This window comes from Amia ocellicauda, chromosome 12, assembly GCF_036373705.1.
Source record: "Amia ocellicauda isolate fAmiCal2 chromosome 12, fAmiCal2.hap1, whole genome shotgun sequence".
Lineage (NCBI taxonomy): Eukaryota > Metazoa > Chordata > Actinopteri > Amiiformes > Amiidae > Amia > Amia ocellicauda.
Window position 1 is genome coordinate 39,203,455 of NC_089861.1, and position 7,085 is coordinate 39,210,539.

Below are 7,085 nucleotides of genomic sequence, written 5' to 3' on the forward strand. Positions count from 1 at the left end.
GGGAATCCGTGACTTTCAACACTTATGCAACCGAGTCGAGGTGACCAACAGCTCAATGTCTGGTTGGCACCATGGCTTAGATGTGCCATTCATGAGACTTGCGTTGATTCTTGAAGCCACTGGCATTGCTTCCCTCTCCAAGTCTGTGTAATAAGGAATTGGCAGGAGCCCACGAGTTGAAACTATCAGAGGACAGAATGCAAATGAAGTGTTCTGAGAAAAGCAAAGCGGCGAAAGGACATTTTCCCGTGTGCATGTAGATGGCCGACTTTGACACGGCTTGATGAAGTCTTGTGGATCCTACCACTGCTTAAGTGCACTACTACGCTTGCCTTCAGGGAGTTTCATGTCAAACATTCAAAAAACAGGACTCGAACTAGACGGATGAGCACCTACGATCGGTCTTGGCCGATGTGGGGATCGAACCCAAGACCTTGGCGTTATTAGCACCACGCTCTAACCAACTGAGCTAACCGGCCATCAAAAGGAGTCTCTCTGCCAGGCATTTCCTCATGTTTATGTAATTTGGCTGCAAAATGCATTACACACAAGTGTGAAAAGAACACTTTTGCAATTCCTAGCATTGGTGATGCTATAAATCAATCTGTCAGTAGTGGGATTTGAACCCACGCCTCCATCAGGAGACCAGAAAACCCTTCTACACTCTTCAAGGGAACAACACCTTAAGTCTGGCAAATTAGACCACTCGGCCATTCTGAGAGGATGTATACGTCCACCGCGAGATTATATACTGATCAAGAAAACTGCGGGAACACTTAAATCACACATCGGATCTCCGTGATCAAAATCTAGGAAACCTCAAGATCTTCACCGTACATTGCATAATTCGTAACTCTCCCACCTCCATGCTTTTGAGACTGTACTGGGAGACACAGCAAACTTTCTTCAGATGGCACGTATGGATGTGCCATACTGGAGGAGCTGGACTACCTGTGCAACCTGAATGGGCTGCAGGGAGCACCTCATAATTCCAGTAGTGACAAGGACACTAGCAAAAGGCAAAACTAGAGAAGAATCAGTCAGGAAGGATAAGGAGAGAGCAATCGTCTGTGGCCACCACCTGCAAAACCATTCCCTTTTTGGGGTTGTCTTGCTGTTGCCTATCTCCGGTGCACCTGCTGTCACTTTCATTTGCACCAAAACAAGAGACAGTGATTCACAACCGCTTAGGCTTCCTAACTGTACAGATTAATATGCCTGAACTGTAACTGACTTGGTATTATGCTGTGATGATTACTTGTTCCCTTATTTTTTTGAGAGGTGTATTATAGAAGATAGCCTTGAGAATGCGGCCACAGAATTGCGGGAATCCGTGACTTTCAACACTTATGCAACCGAGTCGAGTTGACCAACAGCTTAATGTCAGAAAATAAAAGAACACTTTTGCAATTCTTAGCATTGGTCATGCTATAAATCAGTCTGTCAGAAGTGGTATTTGAACCCACGCCTCCATCAGGAGACCAGAAAACTCTTCTACACTCTTCGAGAAAACAACTGCATTTCCGTCCTTGCACTCTCTCATTAATCCAATCTTGCCCAGTCAGCGAGAGAAGCCATGTACATGCTTTGCCTTCCTCTCCCTCTCCCTTCACTGCCAGTTCAGCGATGACATCTCAGAACTCTCTCACAGCTGACTTCTATGACATCACAGAGTGCATCAATTCCATGGCTTCTCATCTGTCGCCACACTGTCAGGGTTGACTTTCTCACTCACTATGCCAAGCTTTCTCGGAAACACTGGAATACGTGGATGAGTTTGTACCACTTTTGGAGGTTTTGCCCACCTGGGGCGAGGCTGTGATCCAGCTGAAAAGCAATTCGGGCATGTGGGCAGCGAAAGATGTATCTGTGATGAAGAGAAACCCAGGTCGATGATGTTTCCAATCAGCCCCATCGGTCCAGCCACAGACACACACACAGACAGCCACAAGCACAGACTGCCACAGACACACAGACAGCCACAGATAGACAGACAAACACACAGACAGTGTGCCTGACAAAAACTTTCCCTCACAGTCAAGTCAACATGAGTCGTATTATCTAAAAGAAGAACCCATCATTTCCTTTCGTCTCTATATCAGAGAGAGCGATTAAAAAAACACATCTGTAAATGCTACTTGTACAAGCACGCTGAGATGCCCCATCATCAGTAGGCATGCTCTGTGGCGCAATGGATAGCGCGTTGGACTTTTAGTGAAAAGGGCAGTGGTCATTCAAAGGTTGTGGGATCGAGTACCACCGGAGTCAGTGCTCACTTCATGACCCGGAGACTTTTCTTACCATCTTCAAGCGCACTGCCCGGTGTTGCGACTGGCCGGAGTCGGAGTGGGCGGTACGCCTGGCTCCCCTGCCACCCGAGTGCTTCGTCCCGAGGATGCCCTAGACTACAAAAGTCTGAGGGACAGTGTCCTGGACCGGGTCGGTCTGACGTCGGACGGCCAGCGCCGAAAGCTCAGAAGCCTCCGGTTCGAACCTGGCTCCCGGTGCCTGCCACCGCTGGCTCAAGCCACGGAAGTTGCCGACCTGGTGGCCTTGGAGCAGTTCATCTGCCATCTCCCACGTCCAACCTGAAGGCTGGCACCAGGCTGGCAGAGAACCATCATTGCCCGGGACGATGCCACCTTCTGATGCCCGACGGCGGGCACCCTCCCTTCCATTCCCAAGACCCCCTCTGACCCGACTGTCCTGGATACCAGCATGTTGCCAAACACCACACCTAAACATGTTTCTCCCCGACCCACTTCCCCTTCTCGCCTTGCCTGTCCCAAAAACAAATCTGCCTCCTTAGCTCCTTCTTTTTCTCTCTCCCCCGGCAGTGTGTGGTCCCCTGGAAAAACCACGGTGACGTTGCGGGCAGCCTGGACATCGCCCGGCCGGGTGCTCGCTAGTGAAAACTATCTATCTAATATTAAGGATCATAGGCTCTCATCTGATTTGGCTGGGGCAGGTCACCTGTGTCGTGACAAGACCTTAAGCCGGATAATGGACCGATTCTTCTGGCCAGGCATCAAAAAGGAGGTAGAAAGATGGTGTGCTGCCTGTCCGGAGTGCCAGAAGACCAATGCCAGTGCAGTACCGTGGGCTCCGCTGGTACCGCTGCCTCTCATGGAGATACCATTTGAGCGCATTGGGATGGATTTGATCGGTCCGTTGGAGAAAAGCTCCGCGGGGTATCAATTTGTGCTGGTCATAGTAGACTATGCCACTCGGTACCTGGAGGCAATTCGTCTACGGACAATGTTAGCGACTAGGATCGCCGAGGAGCTGTTTAAGGTCTTCACTCGGGTGGGGATCCCAAAGGAAATCCTGACAGATCAGGGCTCTCCATTCATGTCACGCGTGATGCGAGACCTCTGTAGGCTGCTGGGGATAAAGTCCATCAGGACCTCAATCTATCATCCCCAGACAGACGCCCTAGTGGAGCTCTTTAATAAAACCCTAAAGAACATGATCTGTAAGTTTGTGAGCACAGACGCTTGGGACTGGGACAAGTTATTGCCACCCCTGCTGTTCGCTGTACGCAAGGTGCCCCAGACGTCCACTGGCTTCTCTCCCTTCGAGCTGCTGTACGGGAGGCGGCTGAGGGGCATCCTCGACTTAATAAAGGAGGACTGGGAGGCGACCGCCCCCTCCCAGACCTCTATGGTACAGCACATCCTGGACCTGAGAGATCGGCTATCGGCACTGGGGAAACTTGCACAGTTGCATCTCTTACAGGCCCAGGAGCGACAACAGCGCATGTACAACAGGAGAGCCCGGTTACGATCGTTCACCCAAGGACAAGGTACTGGTGTTATTCCCAAATTCAACATCTAAACTGCTGGCTAAGTGGCAGGGACCCTTTTTGGTCACACGCCGCTTAGGGGATGTTGATTATGAGGTGTGTCGCCCGGTTACGATCGTTCACCCAAGGACAAGGTACTGGTGTTATTCCCAAATTCAACATCTAAACTGCTGGCTAAGTGGCAGGGACCCTTTTTGGTCACACGCCGCTTAGGGGATGTTGATTATGAGGTGTGTCGCCCAGATCGTCGGAGGTAAAAGCAGATCTATCATCTGAACATGCTGAAGAAGTGGCGAGAGCAGGAAGCATTGGGTGCTTTTAGTTCCCCCCACAATAAAGAGTCTGAAGCCGCTGTTTCTGAGGTTCGCACTGAACTCAATTTAACAAACGCCCATTTAACAAACGCCCAGAAACAGCACGTTTGCTCTTTATTGTGCCGCTTCCAGCATGTCTTTTCTCACCGACCCGTGCTCACACCTCTCATTGAACACCACATCCACACAGCACTGGACCACTGCGTGCGTGTCAAACCCTATCGCACCCCCTATTACAAAAAGTAGGCTGTCAATGAAGAGGTGCAGAAGATGTTGGAGCTGGGAGTCATTGAAAAGTCACAATCGGAATGGTGTAGCCCTATAGTCTTGGTGCCAAAGCCTGACGGCAGCACTAGATTCTGCGTTGATTATAGGGAGCTCAATGCAGTGTCTAGGTTTGATGCCTATCCGATGCCCCGTGTGGATGAGTTGCTGGATCGGCTGGGCGCTGCTCACGGAAAACCCGGGCAAGTGAACAGTTGGGAGGAGGGAGACCAAGTATCTGGGGTACCTCTTAGGAGGGGGGCAGGTACGGCCAGTCGTTGACAAGGTGACCGCTATTGCCTCCTGTCCGCCTCCTAAGTCCAAAAAGGAAGTTCGGCAGTTTTTGGGGTTTTCCGGGTATTATCGCCAGTTTCTGCCAGACTTTGCCACCCTGGCTTACCCCCTGACCGAACTGACGCGAAAAGGTGCTCCAGATACGGTCCAGTGGACGGAGCAGTGCCAGGTGGCTTTCCAGGCGATTAAGGACCGCCTCTGCCAACACCCTTTTTTTAAATGCCTTGACTTCTCTCTCCCTTTCATTCTACAGACCGACGCCTGAGAAGTTGGAGTGGGCACGGTCCTGTCCCAGAGTGTTGGGGGTCAGGAACACCCCGTCCTCTATCTAAGCAAACAATTATCGCCCAGGAGCGTAAATATAGCACCATTGAAAAGGAGTGTCTCGCTATAAAGTGGGCTGTGCCCTGTTTATTTAATCCCTCTCCCTCCCCGACGGAAGCAGCTAACCGACAAGAAGGTGGACTGAGTCTATTACCCCTGTCTGCCCGGAGCACCCCGATTGTGGACACTTTTTGCTTTTGCTTTTGATTTTGTTTTTGTTTTGTATCTCCGCCCTTTTTTGACATACCTGAACAAAATAAAGCCCGGACACAACCGAAACCGGAGACTCTCCCTCTCTCTCTCCCCGTTATTTGTGTCCGGCTTTCACAGTAGGCTATTCAAGAAGGGGGGCTCAAAGATGGCCAGATATAAATTTATCTATTTTATTTTATTTTATTTATTGTGCTTTGTTGGCACAGTGTTTAATGTTCAGTCTTAAATACATATTTTTTAATTGTAGTTTTGTAATTGATTTTGTCTTTGAAAAGCAAGACAAAATAATAAAAAGCACATTTTAGACAATTTAATTTATGCAATGGTGAAAAAATTGTCAAAATAACTGAAATGTAAAAAACAACAAACAAAAAAAAACTATCAAAACAATCTGATGCATTTAAAAGAACAATAACGGTCAATGCATTTGACAAATAAAAAAAACATCAAAACATTCAAAAACAGTGAAACCAGTGCTATTTAGAAATAATTAATACAATCATTTCCATAATTTCTTTACGTACTGTTGGAAATATACCATCTGGCCCAGGTGATTTGTTTGTTTTTAATTCTGCTAGTCCCTTTACTACCTCCTCCTCATTTATCCTGATCTCTCTTAGGGTTTGACTGGACTGGTTGTTAACCTGTGGCATGTTATCTGTTTTTTCTTTAGTAAAAACCTCAATATCGTCAGCTCAGCATACCTTAGTATAACTTAATATAAGCAACAGAGACGCTGCTGTGAAGGAGCGCAATAGTCTCTATAGCCACTCTGTCACAGCCACCTCAATAAATACATCAATTCATTAATCACTGGATTGACTTCAACCATTTAAACACATGTAATGTTTTGCTTTATGCTAGGGGTGGCTAACCCTGGTCCTGGATTTGAGCCCCCACCTCCCCAGGGATCTGTATTGGCAAACTGCTGAGCTGATGATATTGACTGCAAAGGGGAATCTCTCTGGAATGGTCCATTATACAGGGGAGCTAAAGACCTCCAGGAAAGCACTAACCTGTGGCCCTGGGGCCCTGGGGTTTGTCTGCCTAACGCTCGTCCTCTGTTCTTTGGGTCTGCACTGGTTCTGGTCCTATCTGACCAACCTGTTCTGAATAGGGCAGTGGTTCTCGACCTGCGGCCCGTCACACATGGAAGTGCGGCCCACGATATGACACCCACATTTAACACTACAAGCGCAGAGCCGGTCAATTTGACCGTTTTGGTTATTAAATTTGAATTATACTGTGTTCCAAAATACACTGCGCATATACCCATTCGTGACTATTCCTAACTATATGTATTAAACATGCCTACAGCGTTTTAGCTGCATAAACATGAAAATAAATAAGTTATAAACACATTTACCTAGAATATCCAAAATCGGGTTATTTTGACTGGTCATTTAAATACATAATAACTCAAATATAACACATAATCTTGCCTTCCCTTTACAATAGAGTCAGTCTGGCACTCAAGTGGCGATCTCTACCTGTCTACAATCTTTCATGTGCTTGAAAAACACATGCATTTGTACAGCATTACAGGTGTTTTCTTACAACTGTAGTAAGATTGAGTGGATACAGTGATTACCCGCAAATCAACATGGATTTGAAACGGAGATTGAAGAGAGCTCGTTTTGGAAATTGGACAAGTAAAATCATGTTCTGTGAAATTGCAGTGTCTTACCACACAATAAGATGAGTTACAACAACCTCAACTTGAACAGAATTGTAAAACTTTAAATAACGTGCTCAGGTAACCACAAAACATATGTTCTATGAACGTTTTGCGTAATGCGCATGTGCCAAAACCATCACGTCATGATGACATACTACTTTACCGGAGTTGAGAAATTTTTTGTATTAATTAG

General features: G+C 47.3%; 1 non-coding gene across 1 annotated transcript; it reads right to left on the reverse strand.

The window, feature by feature from the left end:
* Positions 1-405: 405 nt before the first annotated feature.
* trnai-aau (transfer RNA isoleucine (anticodon AAU)) lies at positions 406-479 on the reverse strand. Its single transcript has one exon. It is a non-coding gene; the product is annotated as a tRNA-Ile (tRNA).
* Positions 480-7,085: the final 6,606 nt, after the last annotated feature.